The sequence below is a fragment of the Aquila chrysaetos genome, chromosome 2 (assembly GCF_900496995.4).
Source record: "Aquila chrysaetos chrysaetos chromosome 2, bAquChr1.4, whole genome shotgun sequence".
Classification (NCBI taxonomy): Eukaryota; Metazoa; Chordata; class Aves; order Accipitriformes; family Accipitridae; genus Aquila; species Aquila chrysaetos.
Genome location: NC_044005.1, coordinates 59,517,058 through 59,544,414, shown reverse-complemented (window position 1 = coordinate 59,544,414; position 27,357 = coordinate 59,517,058).

Genomic DNA, 27,357 nt, shown 5'->3' with positions numbered 1-27,357 from the left:
CTGGGGCCAGTACTGTTGACCATCATCATTAGTGATCTGGATAATGGGACAAAGCATAATCTCAGCAAGTTTGTGATGATACAAAACTGGGAGGGGTGGCTGATACACCAGATGGTTGTGCTGCCAGAGGACAGGTTGGAGAAATGAGCAAAGAGTAATCTTACAAAGTTCAATGAAACAGAAATGCAAAGCACTGCTGAGACACCTGGACTGCTGTGCCCAGTCCTGGGCTTCCAAAGTACAAGAGAGTCATGGGCATACTGGAGTGAGCCCAGAAAAGGGCCATGAAGGTGATTAAGGCATTGGAACATCTCTTACACTAGCGGAGGCTCTGAGAGCTGGGACTGTTGAGCCTGAAGAAGATGAAGCTCAGAGACATCTGATGGATTTTTATAAATACCTCATGGGAGAAAGTAAAAAGGATGGAGCCAGTCTATTCTTGGTTGTATCTAGTGAAAGGAAGAGAGGTAATGGGCACAAAAGGAAATACAAGAAATTCCCTTTAAACAAACGAAAAGACTTTTTTATTGTGAGGATGGTCAAACACTGGAACAGGTTGCCCAGGGAAATTATGGGGTTTCCATCCTTGGAGGTGTTCAAAAACCCCCTGGACATGGGTCTGAGCAGCCTGCTGTAACTGACCCTGCTTTGAACAGGGAGTTTGAGCAGGGACCAGATGATACCCAGAGGTCTTTCTAGCTGTACTCATCCTGTGATTCTGTGATTTTGTAACATCTGTACTTCTACCATTACAGCTAAAGAAAATACCACTAACTATTGTGACATAGTATAGATTGAAGAGAAGAAGATGCTGAGCAATGTTTCTTCCCCTGAAAAGTGTGAAAAAATGTCCTTTTAAAAGTGTTTCTTTCTAAGATATAGCTCTTAATTGAAAGCTAAGCTGAGCTACTTTGTTGTTAGGTAACTGTCCATCTTTGAGGGACAGATGGGACCCAGAAAGTTCTACTCAGTCTAAACTCTATCTAGTTTATTGGGCTCTATGACCAACGTCTTGGCTTTTGTGAATCCTTTTCTTAGGACACTAATTAGTTTAGGTGAGAAAGTGATTGTCATGAATTGTGAATTATCAACAAAAATTTTGAGGTTTTGGTGAGATACCACTAAATCAATCAGTGGTAAAGCTTACAAAGAGAAAAAAGTGAGAATCTCCTTCTAAGATGTGCTAATGTATTTTACAGATACATGCATTTGTTAATTTAAAATGTTATTTGAGACACTGGAAGATGTAATATATTTGGAAAAACAAGATATTTATTTCCAGTCATTTTGGTGCATCTCTAGCTTGCCAGATTGGAATATAGTACAGATAAGAGATGATCTCAGCTCAAAGTTTAGATCTTGCAAAATGGAATAGCATTCACTTTTCTTTCAATAAAAGCCTAAATATGACACTGAAGAAAGACTTATTCCGATACAGACTGGATGTATGTCATTCATGACACTGTATATGCTTCAAAGCACATACTATCTAACAAGTCAGAATAGAGTGGCATGCTAAAGTCCTCCCAACTTTAAATTTAATCTTCACACAAAAAGGCAAAAAAATCTAATATGGAAATATCCATTGCTTTTCTGGTTGGGGTATAATTGTAAAAAAAACCTAAGAAAACCCATGTGACAACATAAATTCGAGCAGGATCGGCATATAATTCCAAACTTCAAATTCATATTCTGTACAGAAAGATGATATTTTAAACATGTTTTACTAAGGAGCAAATAATTGATCTATGATTTTGACTAAGTATGGGAAACAATATTAAATCACATTGTATACTCCAGATACGTCCAATCAGTTGCATGAACTAACAGAGGAGTTACACTGCTGTGCATATTACTCATCAATTCCAAGGCAATTTTTCATTCAGTAGAATTATCTATAAACATGTTGTTAGCTTCTAAGGAATCTAATGTACTTTTGCTGGATATTGGAAAATGACACTTTTTGTATCCATATAGTTTTGTCAATTTGTAAATTTTCTTGTTCTAGCAAGTGCATGTCTATCATCTTTAGATAAGTTCCCTTAATCTTCCTGAAAAAATATAGCTTCTTATTTCACTTTCAGTTTTTGAGATGTAGCCTTAGTAAGAGCACTAACAGTGACTTTATAGTATAAATAATGAGTATAAACTAGTGTTCATGTGTTTTCTTTCATGTGAGTTCTTGCATGTTGAGCTTGTGAGAAACATTTAGATGCGGTGTTGTCTTGTATTAATGGCAATCTTTCTTTTCATCATAAGCACACAGAAACCCAAGAAGAGATTCATTTTTGTAGGTGTCTTTTTATATTATTTACCTCTTTTCACTGAATCAGTAAACATCTAAAAAATTATTAATCACATGCAAGGAGGTGTATTTCATTCATTTGTTCCTGTAGTAAGTTCAGGATCACAGGTGACAAACCTGTTACATGAAATCCCATTTATATCTTCCTTCCTTTGGTATGGGGGAGAAAAACACAACTGACCAAACAGAAATACTCCTGATGACTGATTCCGATGCTCCAGAATATACTTGGTTAAGAACAGCATTTCTTGTGAGTCATGTGGATGCTGAAGACACACACCTTTTGTTACTCAAACATACATTATCACTCAAGGCCTCTGGCATAGGATACCCTTCATATAGTCACATATGTAATTACTCCACTTTTCACATCAAAATTTTTCATTTTTTCCAACCTACACTTCCAAATAAAACTCATTAGATTTAGCCAGACATCATGCTGGTATCAATGGGTATTTCATGTAGATAGCAATACAGTCAGCAACTTCTAGAAAATAAGGCTAATTTGCTGTGGGTTTTTTTTCTAACTGGAGAGGCTGTAAGTTTCAGAGTGGCATTTCAAAGTGCAATGCTAGTTTTATTTGGTTTCTTAATAATTTTGCTTCCATCCATCATTTTTTGATGTTATTAATATTTTTGCATTGATATTTTTGTTGTTAGTAGTGCACTCCTTTATGCACAAGCTTAGCTTGGTGTTGCAAAGAGCATTGCACTGAAAAGTGGATATAATTATTTTTTAAACATACTCTTGTTTCCCAGCTGTACTCAAGAACTCACTGTTCCTTGGGAGAAATAACCTTTATTATGGAGTTCCTTAATGCAAAGAAAGGAGAGGTTTTATCTATTCCAAGCTTCTAGTCTTCAGTGGCACAGATGCAATTATCATCACAAACACTTTTCATTTAATTGTCTTTTGTTAAGCAGCATGTCCATCTTCCAGGATGCTGTCTATCTAGCTATTCCCTATCCAAGTAACATTCCTGCCTTGTCTTATTAACATGGCTTTTGGTTATGAATTGAACTCCCCTTTTTTGCTGAGTCTGTTCATGGTCTTGCTTGTCCTTTCTGCTCATCAAGTAGATTTTGTCATTCATAGAATGATAGAATCATATAATGGTTTGGGTTGGGAAGGGAATCTAGTTCCAACCCCCCTACTATAGGCAAGGACATCTTTCACTAGATCAGGCTGCTCAAAGACCCATCCAACCTGGCCTTGAACATTTCCAGGGATGGGGCATCCACAGCTTCTCTGGGCAATGTGTTCTAGTGTCTCACCACCCTTGTCATAAAAAAATTTCTTCCTTATGTCTAATCTAAATCTACCCTCTCTCAATTTAAAACTATTGCCTGTTGTCCTGTCACTACAGGCCTTGGTAAAAAGTCTTTCTCCACTTTTTCTATAAGCCCCCTTTATATAGTGAAAGGCTACAATAAGGTCTCCCTGGAGCCTTCTCTTCTCCAGGCTGAACAACTCCAACTCTCTCAGCCTTTCTCATAGGAGAGGTGTTCCAACCCTCTGATCATTTTCGTGGCCATATATTTCTTCCAGTGTTTCACTGCACCTTCTTTATAACCATTTTTCCTTCTCAGGAAAGGAGAAGAGAAATCTCAGCCATCTAATTTTAGTTTCAGTTGTGAAAGAAAACCAGAACATAATACCTATTCTTTAATTCTTTAAAGTTAGAGCTTCAGCCTTCACTTCATCACAATCCTTTATGGCACTACACAGGCACACACTAAGCAGCTGATTTTGCAAGACAAATGACTGGATACGAAAGGGTCAGAGAGGACTTTGAAGAGCTTTCAGAGCACATGTGAAGAGCATGATGACAATTACTTTCTAAAAAAATGTATCTACAGGCATTTCTATGGTGCTCAGCAGTATAGCATGCACTCCAAAAGCACTGATTAATCTATTCCAATGGCAACCATACAAATGAACCAAATGTTAGACTCCCCCTTCACAAATGGGCATTTGAGCCCAAGATGAACTCACTGAAGTCAGGAGGCTGCTACCTTTTGTTGGTCAGTTTGAAATGTGTTGTTGAAATTCAGAATAGCAGAATATGCAGCATCCCACTGTAAGTCTTTGGCAGCTGTGAGTGGTCCACAGCTGAGGATGCTGGAAAATGCCAAAACAAGTACTTTCATCCACAGGTGGATGGCACATCCAGAATGACCACTCAGTTTTTCATTTTGGGCAATGTGATTTTGCCTCAGCTCCCAGGAGAAGACATACAATGAATCTGAAGTCAGCGAGCGTCTTACCCCACAAAAGCTACATTTGATTTTGTCATTTTAGCAGCTCAGGTTGTGTTTGCAGCCTAGAGAGAACAAACACAAGAGATGAATCCTGGGTTTGAGCATGTCTTTTCTCGTACGTTATAGAAGACAGCCTTCTCTATCCATTGTTGTCCTTTCAAATGAAGTCATAGATTTTATTATGGAACAGCAATGGTCCTAGTTCAGCAAAGATTAGCATTTGCCTAGGTTTAAATTGAATGATCTAATTGAAATCAAGGGGAAAATTCATTTGTTTTATGTGTTTAATCAGCTAGCTGAAGTGAAGCCTAAATTAATGAATGTGACCTGTGATTCGCCAGGCATTTGGATGCTGAATATGTAATGCCAAGCACAGATTTGCAGGGCAGACCACAAAGGTTTTTGCTTTCATGCTAGTCCTGTCTCCCCTGCTGCGGTGCTGGCATCACTCAGTCCGCTCAGCACATCCCTGCAGTTTCTGGCTCCACAGAGAATCTCTGGTACTGTGCTGGGAGTCGAAATGGTGCCAGCACTGTGGCAGGAGAGAGGGACAGAACAGCCTCAAAGCCAGAAGGGTTGCGGGTACTGTGTCCTGGCCAGCTGCAGGCTAATTCCCCATGGAGCGGGCAGCCCGCTGTGGCTGGGGCTATGGGGCACAGCCTGGGCTCCGGAGGAGGATGAGCGGGCAGGCTACAGTACCTGCAGTGGGGCTTTAGTCACCATTTATGTCACAACTGCATCCGTCCTTCATATTACAAAATTCACTTCTACAGAATTGAATTTAACGCCAGCGAACTAATTTTCACACTAGAGTACAGAGTGATTAGTAGCTTGTGTACTGTTTCCTGCAGCACAGCACAAATCAGCTGGACCCAGAATGCTCGCAATCATCAAATAGCAACGACAAAAAATTAAAATGCTCTAGTGACATTCAGGACTTCTCACGCTGCATTATTTCAGATTTGACCCGCAGCCCTATTGTATTTTCAGCTTGTTTGTCACTCATCCAAAAAGTCCCTTAGAGCTCAGAGAAGAACTCGGATATTTGGCACAGTCAAACAATGAAAGTAAAATAAAATAAATAAAATCGGAGTTCTTGCCTTATTCTTGGCACACTATGCAATGTGCCAAGAGGAAGAAAAACATTCTGTCAGGAAGTTACTAGACACCAGATTTTCAAATATAGTGATCTAAAGAGGCAGGTGGGCATTTAGAGGAAACTAGACATGTACTACTTCTGAAATCCCTTTCCTTACATACCTTGAAAAAATCTGGCTCTGTCCTTTGAAAAGTTCTGCCATGTTTCTTAATCCAATAGCAGGAGGACATGAAAGTCAGGATGCTTAAGCTAATTTTGCTGGTAGCAAAAGTCTAAGTTTAAGGCTTATGAAAATGATGTCTTTGCCGGCAGGTTTTGGCCACTTAATTGAGTATGAAAAGCAATATAGTATTTAAATTACTGTCAGCAGAACTGGTATGTTCTTTCTCTTGAAATCTACTTTTGTTACTGAACATGGAAGGTCTCTGAAAGCTGTTTTAATGCTCAGATGTCACAGATTCTTTAAAAAACAGATCAGTTTTTGGTAGATATTATGAAAGGCTGATTTTTTCAAACCTCTAGCTGCTTTATCATTACAATGATTTCTAGTATTATATACTGTTATGTAATTTTTCCACAGCACAATCTTATACTTTGAAATCTCTGGATTTTTCCTTTTTTTTTTTTTTTTAATCAGTGAAGGCATTTGGAGAATAAATTCAAGTCCTCAGTGCAATCTTTGCTGAAACAATTCTACTATATACTTCCCCTCTATTTTCTCCTCACCTGTGTTACTGGGGTATAGACAATTTTTGTTCAATTCTTGTTGACTTGTCACTATATTAACAGTATTGCTTCCTTTTTCAGTCTCTGTCTGCCCATTATATAGAAAGAATATCAGCAACCTTGTTTAATAAATAACCTGTCCTTTCCTGACATATTGAAGCTGTTAGTCTCTGTAAAACCATTTCTTTTGTTTCTTCAGACTCAATGAGTGCTAACAGCACTCCTGGACTAGAACTACTGGTCACATACAGAGGTCAACTAATGCCCGGGAGATCTTTCCTACTGCAGAGCACAGGGAGACTGAAGACTCTGTAAATAGTTGTGCTGTGCTCTCTAAGAGTTCACAATGGACTATAATCAGTCTCCTTCTATGGCTATAATGCATTGTGCATAAAATCCTTTATGAGCTACAGAAAATAATTACAATATCTCTGTTCTGTGGGAAATTGGGGGAAGGTGAACACTGAAAAAATTGGTTAAAAGGGGGCTGCAAAAAAAGCATTTGTTGCAAAAACCCCATGTTTACCAGATGTACATAAAGTGATCACATTAAAAACAAATTACCATTTAACTTTTCCCTCTTTTTTTCTTAACAGCTTCTTGGACGACAGTAGCTTTGGCTTGGCTGGGAAATCATAGACTAGAAGTATTCAGGCTTGCCTGGGATTTTTTAGATATGGAGTTTTAGTCTGGCAGCATAAATCCTCCTCTTAATTCTTAAATATCTCTTAATCAATTTCCAGAAAAATTATTTTTGTCAAGGTTAGAGTGAGGGAGAAGGAAAAAAGCTCAACAAGAAATGGCTTCCTGGATGGGAAAGCCAAAACAAAACAACTTGTGTCCATAAGAAAATCTTAGTTGCCATTTATTCTTTACTTTCCTGTTCAACAAAAGAATTCATTTAGCTGCAGGTGATTTTACAGTAAACAGACAACTTTATCACTTCAAAACTTTAGCTGAGCTAAATTCTGAACTTTACAAATTGTTATACGGACTTTTAAAATGGAGAATAAAAATAACCTGTGGATTAGTTGGACTGCTCCAAGAAGAAATGTAGTTGAATTGAGTTATTGGACATGCTCCTAATCAGAAGCTCTTTTTATGTTTCCTCTCTAGGAGACTCTTGGCAATGGCAGAGTAGACCATGGGAGCTGGGTGATGTTGGTGTACAAAGAAGCCGGCTGCAGAAACCCAGACACTTTGCTCCGAAGACACCCATAAGGTAACCAGAGATGTCAGTAAGGCAGTCAGATAGTAAGCTAATGTAGCACTTCGTAGAGCTTGGAAGTGGGAATCATGAGCCCTTTGCCATGGCAGCTGACACATTCTCTAGACTGCAAAACATGGGGGTAATACCTGTAAAATGGCTTATAGCCACTGTCCCCTACTGGGGACTGGCACAGCCACATTGGCAGAGCCCCATCCCTGATGCACAGGCAGAGTTACAAGGAGAAGAGCAGGGGTGGGATACAGCTACACAGATTTAAGGAAGAGAGTTGGGACATTGACAATGTCTCTTTGTTCAGCTTCAGACAGGTGTTATTTAGCATGGCTATTCTGGGGCTTTTTGATTCCTTTTCAGCTCTTGAAGTGACCTGTGGCTGCTCAAACCCAAGAGCCGGTCATGCGCTGTAACTTGGTCATGCACATTTGGCCAACTGGGTCAGAAGAGGCAGATGTGCTTCAACAAAATGTTTTAGAAAACACAGCAGACAAGCTAAGCAAAGAAGACAGTGGTGACAGAATTTGCCTTTCCTAACCAGGCTGAAGTCCAACTGTTGTTCCTGGCAGCAGCAACCCAGACTCAATCAAACCCAGGTGCAGAATCAGCCAGCTTGGAGGAGAAGTGTGTTTACATCTGCCCTTTTCTGACTCTAGGGCTCTGCTCAGAGGGAGGAACATGCTGTTGGGAGATAAATTTCCCTCCTTCTAATTATAGGCCTTGCCATCTTCTGCCCACTTCAAGTGTAAATTGCCTAATCATAAACAATTCCTCTTCAAAGCTCAACACAGATTGGATGTAATTCCCTGACAACACCAATCTGTTCACAGTATTGCATGCAAAGGCCAGAATAACATTAAAGATCTTCCAGGCTGCTGAAGGAGAGTGGATTGAGGAAAGAAAATTAAAAATACAGCAGTGAAACAGAAAAGACATTACTCTTGCCACCTTTTAGCAAGGAAGAGAGTTAATAACACGGGACTAGCAAATCTCAACAACTGGACAAAGCAGAAGACAGAAAAAGCTTTTTTTTCCATTGGTAAAAAACCCCCACCTTGTCACACACTCTTTCCCTTCCAGTAATTAGTAAAGCAAGTAGAAGGCAGATGGAGACTGCTGGTAATGATTTATTTACATCAAAAAGCTTCAATTATTCAGAATGACCAAGTCATTCTCACTACTAAACTGTACAAGGAGAAGATTGCATTACTGCTATATTTGCCCATTTTTTCCCTCCTCTCTCTTTATGTTCTCATGTGGTATCTTATCATAAATTAGGTTCTTGATCTTGTTAGAGAGTTGTCTATTCAAGTAATGTACTGTCCATGAACTGTCCCGCAGAACTGGAATTGCAGACTGGCAAGACAGATAACCAAAGCATTACTGACAGGAGACAGTACATTTTCCAAAACGTTAGGATAATGGTATGCTACCAGTACATGGTTTGTACAGCAGTACGTCAATCCTGTCATTGGTTTTTTGGGAAATATCAAAATACCAATATCAAGTGCAACAATAATAATAAAGCAGTATTATTGGTAGTGTTTTTGAAGCGACGGTTGATATCAGGACCAACATCTAATTTTACATTGATGTATCTCCACTGAATGAAATAGCATTCTTCCTGATTTATGCCAGCATAGGGGGAGAACAAAATTAGGCCTTAAATTTCATACCTGTCTTGAACTCCTGGCAAGAAGGCTGGAAATGATCATCATATTTTAGCACTGCCAAATTGCTAAGTCTAAAAGCAATAATACTCCAAAATGATCAAACTATATCTCATAACTCAACTTTGCAAAGTTTTCTGTTACTTGACAGTAAATAAGCATGAGGAGTTATTTATTTATATATTTAGTGAACTGATGTATCAAGAAGAATTTGGGAAAAATGTCTCTCCCTTTGTTTTTAGGTTGCGGAGAATATACTAACTTTATATCCAATTATCACATAAAATGGGTTAAACATACTTGGTGCTAAATAAATACCACTTTTCTATATTTATGAGAAACTGTCAGACAATGAAGGTAGGGAGAATAGCTAAATCCAAAATTTATGAAGTACAAGAAATAGAAGAGAAAAATTATAGCCCAGTAAACCAGCCTTAGCACAGGTGGTTCTGTAGTTGCTATACACTTGAGGAAACTCATTGGCTTCCCTAATTTGCACTGGAAGGTCAATTAAGCCATCTATACAAAGAATATGAAATATTTATACCTCAGAATATAAACACCGTAGCAGTTTGTACATACACGAAGTAAAAAACCTCTTTTTTAGTTATCAAAATAGCAGATGTACATATGTGTACATGCAGAGTGCGCTTCTACATGGGTCATCTTAAATTAAAAAAAAAAAATCTTTCCTAGTATTGACATTATTATCTTATACCAAAAATATTGTCTCACGGAAAACAGATTTTACAAAGACAGTCTGAACAAACCATATTTAATTTTTAAAAAAGGTAAAGTGACCCATTCCCTCACCTGCAGTGGGAGAGTTTGCTTCTAATACTACAAAAGCATTCTATGCCATTTTTTTGTCATCATTATAAAAGTAGTTATTCATAAACTGGTAGAGAAAAAAAGACTTATTTCTGCAGCACCATCTGGTGTGGGTCTGATTATTTAGCTGATCTGTTGAAGTGTTTTCCGAATGATCATTGTTTTAGCTTGCACTGTCAGATGTCATCCAACGGTCCAGCACAGGCAGATGGGGCGGTAATATAAAACAGAGCTGCTGTAATAAAACACATCTTCTCCCCCACCTCCAAACACCCTGTCCTGGTTTTGGCTGGGATAGAGTTAATTTTCTTTCTGGTAGCTGCTATAGTGCTATGTTTTGGATTCAGTATGAGAAGAATGTTGATAACACACTGATGTTTTCAGTTGTTGCTAAGTAGTGTTTAGACCAAGTCAAGGATTTTTCAGCTTCTCATGCCCAGCCAGTGAGAAGGCTGGAGGGGCACAAGAAGTTGGGAGGGGACACAGCCAGGGCAGCTGACCCAAACTGGCCAAAGGGGTATTCCATACCATGTGACGTCAAGCCCAGTATATAACTGGATAAACTGGGGGGAGTTGGCCTGGGGGGGCCAGACTGCTTCTCAGGAATTAACTGGGCATTGGTCAGCGGGTGGTGAGCAATTGCATTGTGCATCACTTGTTTTGGATATTCCAGTCCTTTTATTAATATTATTGTAATTTTATTATTGTTATTATGAGTTTCTTCCTTCTGTTCTATTAAAATGTTCTTCTCTCAACCCATGTGTTTTACCTTTTTCCTGCTGATTTTTGCTCCCATCCCACTGGGTGGGGGGGAAGTAAGTGAGCGGCTGCGTGGTGCTTAGCTGCTGGCTGGGATTAAACCATGACACCCCCTTGCATTAGGTAATTCTTTACTAGATGTGCTGGATTTGATTTAATTGTTTACACACTGTACGAACATTACAAGGGAAACAAAAAACACAGTAATGATGTAAGCCACACTGGAGAACTATGTGACATTCATTAATTAACACCATCTAAGGGAGAGAAAAGAAAACCGTGGGTTTTTTTCCAGTGCTATACAGTTCAGAGGGAATACATAGCTCACACAAATATTTCAGGAAGACATGCTTTCTGTCTAATGGAAAGGTGTGAAAAGGATGTGAAAATGTGTTCTCTTTGGAGCAGGGAGGATGAAGCATAACTGGCCGCTAGAACCGTTAGGTACAAAGAAAAGAGAGAGACCCCTGTGTAAAGTACTTTATAATCTACATTTATAGCTAGATATTAGACTGTCATCTAGATTATTGGAAATACCTGTATTTTTAGGACTTTTAATATGAACACAGAATTTCAATTTAGGAATCAGATAGGTGCTCAACAAGAATTAGAAGCAATAATTAAATAGATAAGCATCTGTAAATATGAGGCACAGATGGGGGAGCACACAAGCCTAGATTCATCTCACCTACATTTTGGATTTAGCTCAGCTGAAATGTCAAGGATAGGAGCTTAGGCTCAGTTAAGAGATGAAGCAATCTCAGTAATCAATATAGAAGGTGTCAGTGTTGGGTATCTTTGACTTATACACCTAAGGCAGGTGCCCAGCATCTCCCTTAACAGTCAAGAGAGAAGAAGTATAACTTTAACACCCAGCTCATCTGTCTTATTTGGAATCTACTTTGGGATGAATGGAAGTACCTATTTTTTACCACAGATAATGCAGAGAATTTAGACAACTAGATCAGATGTGGGTGTGTGATTCTATGATTCTATGTACAACATAGATGCCAACTTCTGGTCAAAGGAACTCCATCCTATGTCTCTGAATTGCAGAGTGGGATTCTGATTTTGAGAATGCAATGAAATGCCCTCATAAAGTGCTTGTCTCCCTCTATTGACTGCAAAGGGAATTTTGATACCAAAATTACATTACACTCCTATCTTAGCACATAGAAGTAATAGGAAATAAGGACAAGGAGATTACCTGAGAACACAGTATATAAGAAAATTTTTATTTGCAGACTATTGCAAAATAGGTGTTTAAATTAAAAAAACCAAGCAACTCAATGGCTTGAAGACACAAGGCATCTATTCCAAGCATAGTGATTTTGCAGTTAGACTATATAGCAAATAGCACTAGAGAACCTTCTTTCAGTCTCCCTACAAGTATTTATTTAAAATAGAAGGCTTCCTCTTATATCAGAGCAGTGGTTTTAAATTTCTTCCATTTTTAGATGCATTTCATAGACTGTATTTTCCCAAAATATATGCTTGGATTTGTATCTTGTAGTAGAATTCACTCTTGGAGCTGTGACAAGTGATTAAATGCAATAACAAAAAAAGTGAAGTAGTGCTTACTTATGTAAAGGAATACTGCTAGAGAAAGAATACAAACAGAAGCAGTCTAAACACGCATTGAGAGCATGCCTGTACTACACTGGACTGCAGAGATCCTGGTGCTTGCACACACCATAGTGACATGCAGAGAGCCTAACTTGCCTCTGGATTTCAGATAACTGTATTTGGTGAGTTAATAAGCTGTGTTTGTCTCCACGGGGCTTATGACTCCAGGGTGACCCTTGGCCTGGTGTGCCTGTACTGTACCAAGGCTCAGCTGGCATTAGCTTGGTGGTATCTGCATTTTGCAGGTGTACCGATTTCCTTACCACTTTTTATTGTTACATTAAATAGATATTGCCCCACAACCATTGTGATTTCTCCATCTGGCATGCATCTCAAAGCTTACTGACTAGTTTTTATGCATTTAAAGATACATGTTCTCATTTGAGACCCCGGACATATTCCAAATGCACTCAGGCATTGCTCCAAATAACAGCAGAGATAATCTTCATCTAGGAGAATGCAGGGTCCCAGGCAGATGGATTCTGTTCACAGTCTAGAACTGCAAGTTGTGTACCTGCAGAAAAGTCACCTTTGGGGCAGAAACACTTTACAAATGCTTGCAAATTAATGCAAGTGATTCCAGCAGTCTCATAAAATGTATCAAAAGGGAAAAAGGACTAAGCTAAGAATAACAAAGAGTAAAAGAACCAGTGAAAGATTGACTCTGTAGCATGGAAGGATAAAAACAAGAACAAACAAATAGTTGCTGTAAGGAAAGGGTCGTGAACAAAAAAGGTATTGAACCTGATTTTCAGACTGCAAGCCAGGACTTCCCATTATTTCTAACAGTTACATTACACAAACCAATGAGAAGCTGAGAAAGAAGCACATCTTTAAGAAGAAACATGTTGTTTTACTAGATAGATAGATAATGAGTTGCAGCCATCTCACTACTGTGCAGCTTGCAGAGCACAGATTCTTTACCCAGATACACATCCCTGGAACTGGCTGTCAATGTCTTGATGCCTCAGTGGTAGGGCACTGGGGAAAAGGACTTCTCCAAAGGTGGCTTTCGCCCTTCTCTGTGAAGGAAATCCTGTGCAAGGATGTTAATATTTATAAATCATGATAAATGATCAGTACTTTTGGTTCTGTTGTACCCCAGTTTTGAGAAGGAATAGTGAGGTAGACAAGGGACAATAAGTCTTTGTAACCAGCAAGAGTTAAAAGAAAGCAATTTCAAAGATGTGTATTCATGTACTGTGGCATTTATATAGGCTAAAAAGTCTCTCTCATGTTGACTGAACTTAACCTCTAAAGAGTATCTGAAAGCATAAGTCATTTTAATTCAATTTCAAGTTTTATATCATAGTATTATCCCAATAAAATGGATTTTTATATGTATATATAAGCTCTGTCTTGAATTTGGTTTTTAAGAGAGTCTGCTCCTGCACCTTATATTTTATATAGTTATGTAATATATTACAACCTGTGAGAAGTGGTGAGCACATTTCAGCTGAAGGACATGCTGATGATTTATGGAGCTGAAGTCCATACACCCTAAATTAGGTTTTAGAACTGCAGTGTAATTTTTATCATGTAACAAGGAAATTAATTTACAAAGACTACCCCGCAGCTTTGAAAGTCACTGTAAAGATTAAGTCCTGTTTGACAGAAGGTGGGAGATTTAATTTTGAAATTTTTTTGGAGGGGAAATATCAGATTATCAATCACCTCAAGGAATGCTAAACACGTTGTTGGAAATGCTGTTTTTGTTTTTCATGGGTTTCACAAAGTATTTATCAGACATCCATGTATCTATCAGGGTTTCTTACACTACTGCAATTATCCCAATGATAAAACCACAGTAATCTTCTTGTAGATGGTCAGTTTTATATGAGTGAGAAAACAAGCAAGAAAGAGCTTCTATAAGCAAGGGTGCTGAATTGCAGCAAAAGGGACCCTGAGGGGAAAAGGGACATCTACTTCTCCCTGTTGCTTCAGGGCTTTGGCACTGAAGGGGCCAAGGGTGCGGGAAGGGAGGACTAAGGAGGGGGCGGTTGCAGACATAGGAAGAGGGCAAAGAAAACCTTAGAGTTCTACTTTCACTAGGCCAAAATATCTTCTCAGGCAGAATGCATTTGAAGACTAAGAAACCCGCCTACTGTAGGTTTCTGCTTCTAAGTAGAAAGCTCATCAATGCAGACAACGGAGTCTAAACAGCAATTCAGCTGAGTGGATAGATGTCTGTCTTAGGGTGACTTTAATCGGTCTCTATCCTTCAGTGTCTGCATTGATTAGGGACTTAGTTCAATTGGCCATATACTATTTGAGATACCCTAGGATATCCAGTTTCCCACATCTAACACCACCCCTTAATATACAAGTGCCGGTTTCCACATTTGATTTAACATGGGAAAAGCCCCCAAATATCTTTGTCTCATGTCAAACTCAGATGTGAATACTAGTAGAAAGAAATCTGAACCTCTGTGTTGGACTGAGATACACTGGAGAAGATGACACAGAGAGAATATTTTTTCTGAAGGATCCTAAAAGGAATAGATTATAAGGTATAGATGCTTTAAGACTGCAGGCAGAGGATGACAAAATATGAGGTGATCCAGAATCTACTATTATTTACTTCACTTTAGGAGAAAAATAGTCTGCAGAGCCAGGAAATAACTATAAAATAGCAAGAGATTCACTCAAAGAGACACTGAAAGCACAGGTTCAAATGAAGGCCTGAAAGTATAGTGCAACAAATTTCTATGCAACACACACTTTTCCATAAATTTGTTTTGGCTGTACTTGCAACACTTGTTTGTTTGCATCCTGCAGATATTTGGGGAATGGAATTGCACTAGCTTGTTGTTTGTAGAAAGCAAATTTAAAAGTTCCATTAGTATTCAGAAGAAACAAATGGTACATTCAAACTTGTAATTATAAACTACTGGTCTTCTCTCTTAAAGCCCTTAATTATAAACCCATCGTATCTCCCATCTTTTATTTGCCACTGAGTCATCAAGTTGAATGTGCCAGGAAATGCCAGCCTGCATCAGCCATCAAGCCAATTTTCCTTCAAATATCTGTGTGCTTTCTTCCATGATATAACTGATATACCGGAGCAACTCCTTCTAAGACTCTGCTGTGTCACTGCATTAATCACCTTCAGATGTCAGGCCAAAAATCTTCTTTCCTATAAGGTCTATAAACAGGGTCAGTAACTGCTATGTTGTGACTATACTTGTGTGAATCAAATAAATTTATCATTTTTACCTCATATTTCCCTTATTTCCTCAACTCTTAGGCTCATGTTGCAAACTCTTGATGGCTGGGGACCTTTTGAATTAATTTGAGGATAATGAGTATTTCTAAAGAATCAAGATATGTCACAAGATGTCATCACTGACCAAAAACAAACTATTAAATCAGTTCTGAGGTCTTGAACAGAGAATTTTTCACCTGTTTAGCTCCATGGAAAACAAATGCTATTAAAATTTGTATTAAGGAAACAGAAATGCAGAGGAAGCAGTTAGAGCATTATTAAAATTATTAAACAAGGTTCTCATTCTCCCTCATTGTTGAGCTGTGGGATTTGCAAAAGAAAGTTCATCCCATTTTTATGACATGTTAAAATTATATTAGTTGTGCTTTTTAGCAAAAAAAGAATGTTAGTTGTTGGGAGGAGATGCTGCCATTCAGTTTGCAGATTTTACTAAAGGTGAATCAGGGCAAAATTCCTCCCCAAAAGCCTGGGAGATATACTGGATATACTAGATCATAAAGTGAATACTTGTCAATAAAGAAATTCTATTATCAAGAAAAGATAGATATGCAAATAAAAATACAGTCTGACCTTACAGTCAACAGCCAATACAGTCTGCATTGGAAAAGCCTCATAACTGTAGTCCAGTTTTGTTCACCAAACTGCAATAAATCTGAAAAAAAAGGCAGACAGTGTGGAACTGAAAGAGAACGAGAAGAAACACTTTCAAGTCTGAGAGTGTGTTAAGCTAAAAGAAATGCCCTTCCTGTAAAGAGGGACAACATAATCTGTATTTTCATTTGTAGCACAGACTTAAAATGATGCAGGGAAGAGTATAACCAGCATATGGATTGCTTAGGCATTAGTGAGGTTCTCTGGTACTGGATGTCCTTTGTCCTGCAGGGAGGAAACCTGATGAATAAATGACTTTGGAGTAAACAAGGCAAATGGATTTTCTGCTGTGATCCACACTATTAGGTAGGGGGGGTGTCTTTGATTTTAGCTACCATTTGAAACATCTCAGAAACTCCTATCAAGCCCTCTGGTGATCTGGAAAGTGCAATCAATCAAAGAGTTAAAATTCTGTTTTTCTTTTTTTTGCGTAGCAGTCCTTGTACTTTATAAAGTTATTTACATAATGTAGGATAGTCAGTGAGATTTGGAAATACAGTTCAAATCACAGAAGTCCAGGTTGTTGATTTATGGAGCAGAAAGGACATAAACCCCCAAGTTAGAGTTCAAAGAACATCAGATTTTTTTTTTTTTTTCTCTCATTTTAACAGCAGAACCAGAAATTTCAATTACTTTAGGACTATCCTGTGGCTTTGAAAGTCACTACAAAGATGAAGTTCTGTTCAACAGAAGGTAGGGAGGGAATTTAATTTGAATTTGGAAGAAAAATCAGATTACTAATCATCTTGAAAAAAAATATGAGAGAGTTGAACACATGGAGACAAAACATACAAGAGTCTACAGTAAAGTTATTTTCATGCGGCTATTTACAGGACATTATGTTTTTCTCAGTATTCTTACCAGAATTTTTATTTTTTACTTTCAATTTCTTCTTTATTTGAGATGTGCATGACATCATTTTCAAAAGAACACTTAGGAAGTACCCACTAAAAGCTGTTATAGCAGCCTTTGATACAATAATTTTGAATATTCATCACAGAACCACATGTAATTTTAATGGGAGAGGGTGGGAATCTTCTGGTCAACAAAATAATGTAACTTAGCTTTAGGGCTGAGTTATTTGTTGAAAACCAGCTTTGTATAATGGTGTGAGAAACTCCGTGTATGCTACAAAGATAATTATAAGAGATTCTGTATTTTCAATCTAGGTATAGGTATCTTCAATACTAGGATAGTACAAGAATACTACTGTTAAGCATAAATTGACCAAACCTGTAATTTATTAATAAGGTCTAAGGGACATACTATATCACTGATCTGAGTTAAAAGCAATCCTTAGCTACACCTACTTTTTCTGGGGGTTAACCCAGTTTGTTAAGACAGCATGGTTTCTGTAATTAGTCTGTATATGTACTTATGACCATCTGTCCATCTTGTCTACCCCTATCCCAACTCCAGACAATTTTTGAATCCATTAGCTAAGATCAATCCCATTTAAAAGAAAGTACACATTTCGAAGAGACTTTGGTCTTGTAACTAGCCAGCTGGGTACAGGAGAGAGAAACCAGTTGTACACCCACTAAGGGAAAGGGTGTTGCATGGGTTCCAGTTAGTAGTTACCACACAATCCATACCAGAGCAACGTGTCATAAAGGTCCTAATTAAAGGAGAGACTTCAGTTGCAATTGCCTTTTATTATATACCAGAGAATCCAAATTCAGGTACAATTTCGTAAGAGTCAAGCCTTTGCTGGTTCCACAGTTTACAGATTTTATATGTACTTGGTTTTGCAGTCTCATCTGTTCATTCTTTTCATCTTACGGTTAATAACCCCTTTTCTTTTCTTTTCTTTTCTTTTCTTTTCTTTTCTTTTCTTTTCTTTTCTTTTCTTTTCTTTTCTTTTCTTTTCTTTTCTTTTCTTTTCTTTTCTTTTCTTTTCTCTTTTCTTTTCTCCTTAACCCATCCACTTGTGATGCATTTCTGAGGTCCAAAAGCAACCCAGGACTTTTTCTTGTGAAGAGATCATGGTCTTTACACTACAGATTGTCACACTGCCCACCTTTCTGCTTTCAATGTTATTCTTGTTGGAGGAAAGATTAGCAAATTATATATATTATATATTATTATATATATATAAATTATATATTGCATATTAAGCATCTGCAATATCTCCAATGTTAATGTATGAGGAGAATTCTTTGAGTTTGGTTGAACTCAGACAGAGAATGAGTAACATCTTGAATATAGGAAAAAATCATAACAGGAGGGTTATCTATTGTGTGTCCTACTATAGTGATAGAGGGGTCTCATGAACCAGGGACACACTAGACAGGTACAGCTTCAAAAAAGACAATCATTGGCTTAAAAAGGCTTTGAGTAAGGCAACAGTAATCAAGTAGATGCTAAACATTGGACTAGATTAAAGTGTATGTCAATCCATATCACAATTAGGATTAAAAAACCTGGAGACATCCAAAAGCAATCAACAAAGATATGCGAGTTTAATAGTTCTTATATGTCCTTAATCCCATGCTATACAAACTAAATTAACATATCAAAACTTAGAGTAATTTATAATGTATAACATAGAATCACAGAATCAGAGAATATTTTGGGTTGGAAGGGACCTTTAAAGGTCATCTAGTCCAACCCCCCTGCAGTGAGCAGGGACATCTTCAACTAGATCAGGTTGCTCAGAGCCCCATCCAACCTGACCTTGAATGTTTCCAGGGATGGGGCATGTACCACCTCTCTGGGTGACCTGTGCCAGTGTTTCACCACCCTCATTGTAAAAAATTTCTTCCTTATATCTAGTCTAAATCTACTCTCTTTTAGTTTAAAACCATTACCCCTTGTCCTGTCACAACAGGTCCTGCTAAAAAATTTGTCCCCATCTTTCTTACAAGCCTCCTTTAAGTATTGAAAGGCTGCAATTAGCTCTCCCTGGATATATGCTGTACATTTTTCCTCTGAATACTCCTGTTTTGACTGGTTAATGCTCACTTGCCATACTTACCAAGACCCATAAAAAATAGAAATGCAAATGCAAATCAAGTGAGGATTTTTCATGTTTATAGTTAGGGTGCTTCATAAATATGACTTGTACTCAAGAACATTGTTAAACATGCTATTTTTCACCTAAGTGATGAAGAATGTGTGAGTTAACAGTATGATCTTTGGCAAATCATTTAATACATTTAATAAGTGTATTCTTCATCACAGAAATACTACTTATTTGATCAAAAGATCTTGACCAGTTATCCTCCAAGCCCTTGGGAAAAGGGTTAGATTTGACACTGTACTGTTACCATTCTTCCTGTAATGGAGTTTTTGGATGAAGCTCATAGGAACTGCTGTGATATTCATAGTAATAATGATTATTACCAATCACAAATTGTCAGCACTAGTTAAAGGGATGGCAAAATATGTCAAGCTGTCAGCTGAAATCTCTGTTTTGGCTACTCGCTTAGTGTATGAAACAGTTTAATGATTGGGTTCAACTGGCAAAGGTCACAAGGTTAAGTAAACCTGGAAATCTGAATTGCATGTCATAATTCCAATTTAAAAATGAGAAGCTCTTCATTTTCTCTCATGTGTTTTTTCTTTGAATATTTCCAGTTTATAAAGATTAGTGTGTTTCTATTTCACAGCAAGTTAACCTTTCTTGTGTTTTCTCTGTTTTTTATTCAACATGCCATACCATGCTGTAGGGTGTCTGACACTTCTTCCCATATGTGCATATAAGCTGTAGGCAGCAGAACATCAACTTCAGGTAACTGAAATAAGAAAGCCTTATATGTTCATTTTTTTTGTTCAAATTAGTCAATGAAGTGTGCAGTGTGCAGGGTGTAAATAACGGCAGAATTAGAAGCCCTTATTCTCTAATTACATTATGTGAAGTTGTATATGAATAAAACATAACAGAATGTTGACATAATTTGTTGTAGACATTAATTGCTCTCTCAACTGGATGTTCTATGCTGCAATTTTTGAGGGGTTAATTAATTAAAGCAAGCTAGATCATACTGCTCAGCCATTACTGAATTTAGATTACTCAATGTGCAATTTGATCTTATCCAGCAATTCCATTGCAAGTCCTCTGCTGGAACTGAGAAATAATCGTCAGTCAAAGTAATTAATTTCTTACAACTTGCAAAGTATAAACCATTTACAAACTGTATGTGATAGTCAAGGTTGTATACAAACTTTTTCTGGGGCTCTAGGAAGAGTGGTAGTCAGAACTGTAAGACTTCAAAGTACATGATATTTTTTGGCATCTATTCTCTTCCAAGATCTACCATCAACCAGAAGTTCAGAGGTGTGTTGCAAAGGCTTGCAATAGTTCTGTTTAATCTAGTTGGTGTTTTGTTGGTTTTTTTTGGTTTGGTTTGATTTGGGTTTTTTTTGTTTGTTTGTTTGTTTGTTTGTTTTTATTTTATGACATTAAATTCCTAGTCCTTCTGTTGAATTTAACTTCAATCTATTCCCTTTTTTTTCAGCTATGGAATGTCCAGCAAGGACACCTATTTCTATGTTGCAGTTTGCAGAGCATCCTTATACTTTCCCTTCGCTGTCCAGTTTCTCATTTTCCATAACTGAGACTACCTCCCTGAACAGCACACCTCAGTGTGATTTGCAAATGTTTTGGTAGGACTTCAGTGCTAAAGGCTAAGGAGCTGGAATCATAGTCTGGAAAACTGAAATATGAATTAAAAATCATGGCTTTAGATTGAAACATTTTAAATCTGACTTTTAGAAAAGTTAAATTCCTAACATACACAGAAATGTCTTGATTTTCGCAGAAATGTGAGCAGCTACAAATCTTTCAGAAGTTAAGTTACAAATAACTCAGAGGGTGTTTTTTCTTTAAATTAGACTTCTTAATACATATTTAGAGACTATATAGCCTTAACTGTAAAGGCAGTGCTTTCCTTTTGATTAGCACTTCTTTCTAGCTGTGCTTTTTCATATCATCAATCTCTAAAATAATGGTCCTTCAAGTAGAGGTATTAGATTCAGCTATAGAAAAATATTTAAAGAAATAAATGTGACCTATTTTCATGCATTTGTTATGTTTCTGAATTCATAAATAAAATGAATATTAATCTAAATCAAGACTTTCAAACAGTTGGTTAATTCAACCAAAATACACTCAGAGTTTAATAATTTTTCAGTAAACTCAATGCTGTTCAAAGATTTTGAAGATAAATTGACATAATGTACCCATAGTTAAAACTTCTGCAAACATTTTCAAGAATGGCGTAAAGTAGCAGTTTTAAGAACTAGTCTGAGGAAAATATGAATTTATATGAATTTTCTAGAACTTTATGTTTCAGCCCTAAACCCACCACCTTTGACTTATATCCCGACTGCAATTAAGGTATGTCCTGATTTTGGTTGGGATAGAGTTAATTTTCTTCCTAGTAGCTGGTACAGTGTTATGTTTTGGATTCAGTATAAGAATGCTGATAACACACTGATGTTTTCAGTTGTTGCTAAGTAGTGTTTAGACCAAGTCAAGGATTTTTCAGCTTCTCATGCCCAGCCAGCGAGAAGGCTGGAGGGGCACAACAAGTTGGGAGGGGACACAGCTGGGACAGCTGACCCAAACTGGCCAAAGGGGTATTCCATACCATGTGACGTCAAGCCCAGTATATAACTGGATAAACTGGGGGGAGTTGGCCTGGGGGGGGCAGACTGCTGCTCGGGAACTAACTGGGCATTGGTCGGCAAGCGGTGAGCAATTGCACTGTGCATCACTTGTTTTGTATATTCCAATCCTTTTATTATTATTATTGTCATTTTATTATTATCATCATCATTATTTTCTTCCTTCCTGTTCTATTAACCTGTTCTTATCTCAACCCACGAGCTTACTTTTTTTCTTTCCTGATTCTCTCCAAAATCCCAGTGCGGGGGTGAGGGGGGAAATAAGCAAGCGGCTGTGTGGTACTTAGCTGCTGGCTGGGTTGAAACCACAACAAGATGTCACACGCTCTCTCTCTCTCTCTTGTTTTTTCTGTAAATCTTTCAGGCATGTGTTCTGAGTTAAAGTGTTGAGTAAATACAGAGTGGTAGAAATATGTTATTTAATCTGAAACATTACATCTGGTTAAATATTACATCTGGTTATGATTTTACTTAGTAAGGTAGTATAGAAATTGCAGAAAAATTACCTGAAGAATTGGACATTCCTAAGGGAGTAGGCTTTATCTTTTATGCAGAGGGCCAGATTTTGTCAGATCGCTGCATTGATAATTAGGCAACTGTTGGAAATGCTATACAATTTCCATGACCACCCTAAACAGCTGTGTACAGGCATCAGAGGTGGACATTAAAGGTTTTGCTGCCCATTACCAAATGTTAATCCAAGACGGAGAGACTTGTGGGAGAGAACATGCTTTCAGTCCTCCAAAGATGTAACTCTGTGTCACCAGTGAGAATGGCTGAAATGTAGAACTCTGTGGGCCAGATTTTAATTGAAGATACTTCAGTTAATTATTTCTAATTTTGGACAGCAAGGTCTTCTTTCCAAAGATCTTTGTGGTGAACTAGTAGAACTCTTGCTTTACATGAATAAAAATCACATTTTTTTCAATATCTGTGTTATCTGTGTCTGTCTAGAACACAGGATAATTTTCCCTTTTAAAATATATTCCATTTAAGAAGTTTTAACATTTGAGAGGGCAGAAGTGGTCCTTTATAGAGTTTTAAAAAGTTGAAACAATATTTTGAGGGGTTTTTTATTATTATTTTCCATATCCCTGGTATGGGCAGGTGAAGAGAAAAGAAGACATCTGCCTTTAATAGCCAGAAAAGTGGCTGAAAATTTTCTAATTCTATTTGGAAGTCTCAAAGTCAGATGCATGTTCTGTGTCCTTGAAATGACATTGATGTGCTTAGACTATTGAAGCCAAATAAAACCCTTTGGAGTTAAACTTTTCCATTAAAAAAAATGCACTCTGCAGCACATATCCTTCACTTTACCTAGTTGAGCAGTACTGAATCAAAATTAATTGTCTTTGAAATGCATACGCTTTACATTTTGAAGACTAATCATTATCACTAGAAGAAATGTCTGCTATATAATGAATAAATTCAAGATAGAATGAAAGAGTCTTTCTTTTTCATATTCTCTGATTGTAATTTGGTAGTCTAATATTAATCTATGAAGAGACAGACTTCTTAGCCAAATAATGGAGAATTAGCTTTGACTCAATTACTAACTTGCTATGTCACCTTGATAAAGTTGGAGAAACATTATATCCCTACTCTGTTGAAAAACCACAACATAAAAAAAAGTACTTACAAACTCCATGTTTTCTTTCAATCTTTCCTTCTAAAACAACAAAAGTGCCTTTATGATAAAAGACATCCTCAAGACAACTTTGAAATACTGTGGATAGCCTCACTCTAGTCTCACGAGCTAGTTTGTGTCCATGTTTTTCTGCAGCAATGGAGATGCATTTGCCTGAGCTAGATTTCCAACCACCCAGCTCCTACACAAAAGACAGGCACCACTACCCACATGCACCAATGTGAACTGGAACCCAAAACGGAGACAGGCTCCTATTTTTGTCCCCACATTTTAGTGGAAGAGATTGTCATCTAAATATAGTAGACAGGCTCTCCCTTTGAACTTAGATTTCTTGTATGAACAAAGTGGAACTCATACTATTAAATATCAATCTGCAGGTCTCATGAGGTTCCCTGGCAGTGCATATTATTAATCTTCAACACTTGTTTAAACACACTGATCTTCGCTATTGTCTATTTCCAAGTTTTATCTGAAGAGAGAGGCAGAAGCAGCAAACAGGTTGCGAAGCCGTGATCCAAAACCTCCTGGCCCTGGTAGAAATCTGAACAGCAGGTCAAAAGACCTGTATCAGAGCAGAAACAATAGCGGTGGAGCTCTGCTCGAGCGCATCCTGGGACTGCCAAGACCTTGCTCCAGGAAAAGCCCTGCAACTTGCTCAGCCAAAGGCATATGACAGCTTGCCCTTATGAATGGCAGCGACAGCCTGCTGCCAACTTCGAGGATGACATAGCTGTCCAGGAAACAAGCTTTGGGTAATCCATCATGTGCTTGCAGCATGCCTGAAGTTTTGATGTTCTCTGGTTTATGGCACGCCACGCGCAAACCATCGGGCCGTCATCCGTGGTGGGAACACTGCAGTTCTGTGCATGTGAAGCGAGGCTGCATAAACAGTAACTCAGGTGTGAGTAGACAACTCACATGGCAGGGCAGAGGCTAAAGAGAACTTCATATTGACTTAATTTGATGTGAAAAAAGTACTAGAAAATAATACTAGTATTATTTTTGCTAATTCTTGCTAATGGAGAGTTCCTTTAAATAACAGGTGAAAGCAAGGGTACTGAATGAGTGCTATAGGGAACAACTGCGGCTCTAGTGCTCCAGGTTTTGGGCTGGGGAATGCTGTGTGCTCATGCAGACATGCACGCTCACACAAGAACCTACCACTGAAGGCCTCGCTGACAATCTGCACATCAATGGTAGAAGACCTTGAGTAGGTCTGTACAGTTAGATCTAAACTCAGCACATTGCTGGCATGACAGCATATAGAAAAAAGCTCAAACTGACATACACCGAGGAGCCAGATACTGCCTTGTTATTCATCACTGAAGTATGATAGTGTTCAACAAAATAATAATATTATGTATCTTCAGCCTATGAAGTACTGCAGGAAAAGCCTATTGCGAGTGCAGCAGAGAAATAAAGCATAATGTACATGGTAACTCAAGAAGAGACAGATTACGGGAAGATAATAGTACACAAGTAACTAATGAGTTTTCTATTATGATAATACAGCAACTTCAGCAGAAGTATAATTAGAGATAGATAAGCACAAGGAAGCCTGTACAGCACATAAATTGATGTTTTAAACAAATATTTCGCTATGTATGTCAGATTTTCATTCAGAAGCCAAGAGACAAAGAAATAAGCAGTTTCTTGAAGTGTAGCATTTTAGGACTCCATGAATATTCGTACCATATAACAAAACCTATAAATAAAGTCAGTATTTTTGAAATAGGGATTTTCCCCACTATGTTCACTTAGTCAATTATTTCTTTTAAAATGATTCTTTTGTGAATGTATTATCCTTTAAAAAGTCAATAGATGAAGTATTAAATCTTAGTTTTCTGGCTTTTACTGAGTTTTGATTTGTTTGTTTGTTTGTTTCAATATTGTACTTATTGGTTCATATATTACTTGTATGCTTATTTTATTGAAATACTAAAAAATGCCTGCTTTAGCTGGTGTTTCTCTTTCTCTAATGTTCAGACATTAAACTGAAAAAAAACCTTTAAACAAAATTATATCCCTTTTATACAGCCAGTGTAGGTGGATGGCAGGCCGGCATGAACTTGATGATATAATTCCCAAAAAGGATGCACCTATGAGCTCTTTAAATAGAATACTTTTTTCTGACAGGGTCAGATTCTGCTTTGTTACTTATATTGAATAGGACTTTACTCAGTGAGTCATCCTAGTTAATCAATGGCATTATGCTCACAGAATGGTATTAATCAGCATGACTAACTGGATCACAACATGGCCTAAACTTGGCAGCTTTTACAGTGAAACACAAAGATAACTAAATGGTTATTCTTATAAATGCCAGATTGTGCTAACCAGTCTCATGTCATGAGAGCTTCTAATTGTGTTACTCTGGGAATTTATTTTGATTAGCAGCTTAAAGCTGTAGCAATTATTATGTTTACTTGTGTGTTACGCTATCCGCTATGCAAAAAGATTTCGGAGTATCTTATGTTGACTTAGACTTTGCAATTGTTATTTTCTGAAACATTTATACAAACTAAAGCTGCTAGTAGTCATGGCTTCCCTTTTTCATTCCACAATACTTCTCAGCTTTAGGTGAATGAGATTTCTGGAGATGCTAGAGATTCTAGCAGAGCCTTCAGAATCCTTCCTTCCTTTCCAGGCATGGCTTCAATTAAAGAAGAGGTTGTCTGTCCATTTAAGTGTGTCAACTCTCTCACAAAATGTAAAAAGGTACTTGAAAGACATATATACGTATATCAAATGAACAGCACACCCAATTAATCTATCAGTGTACCTAAATCATGGCCTTGTGGATTATTGCTCTCAGGGAGCCGAGGCTGTGGTCAGACACACTGCTTCATTGCAACTCAGGCAGTTTAAGAGGCTAACATTCCCTTTCTACCTACAAGGGTTTAACATTGACTCCCTGCCAGAGGTTACCTTCCCCTCAGCTATTCTGGAATAACCGTCCATGTAATTATGCCATAAATCCAGTCCCATCAAAGTAATGCGGGTTAGGAAGCCCTATTATAAGTGTGTAAGGTAGCTGTGATTACTCTGACAGAACTAGGTTAGGCACTACTCGTGCAGTTTTGTTGGCAGATCTGAGGCCTGGGTAATCATGGGCAGGCAACAGGCAATCATTTGCTCCAGCTCAAATATAACCAGAACAGAATTTCTGATGATTGCTTTAGTTTTTCTTTGCTTTCTCATTTTAAAATTGCAAGTACAGTATTCACTTCAGAAGGCTGTTGTTAAGGTTTAACTGGTGTCAACAAAGTGATTTGAGAATTTCAAATGAAGTTATAAAAAGTTACAGGAAAAGCATTAATGTCAAATAGCTGTCAGTCAGACCAGCGAGAGCCTGCTCTCGCAGAAGCACAATAACCAGCCCTATGGCTTCAGGAGAAATATTAACATATGGTTTGAGAGAACATCAAAGTGTCAGGGCTTTGCATGGCCCAGCTGGGACACGGCAAGTCAAAAATTAAAGACATTTTAGTCATCATAACTGTTATCAAATGCAATAATAATTCATAAACTCAGAAACCTTGCCATTATATGGCTTTTAGCCTGGCTCCTCAGGAAATTCAGGCTCACACAATCACGCCTTTGATCAATATCTGTACTTATATAGATCTTTCTTTCCTCCCCTAACTTTGACGTATCTTGGCCAATATCGGCCAGGAGTAGAGATCTCTGAGGAAATTAAA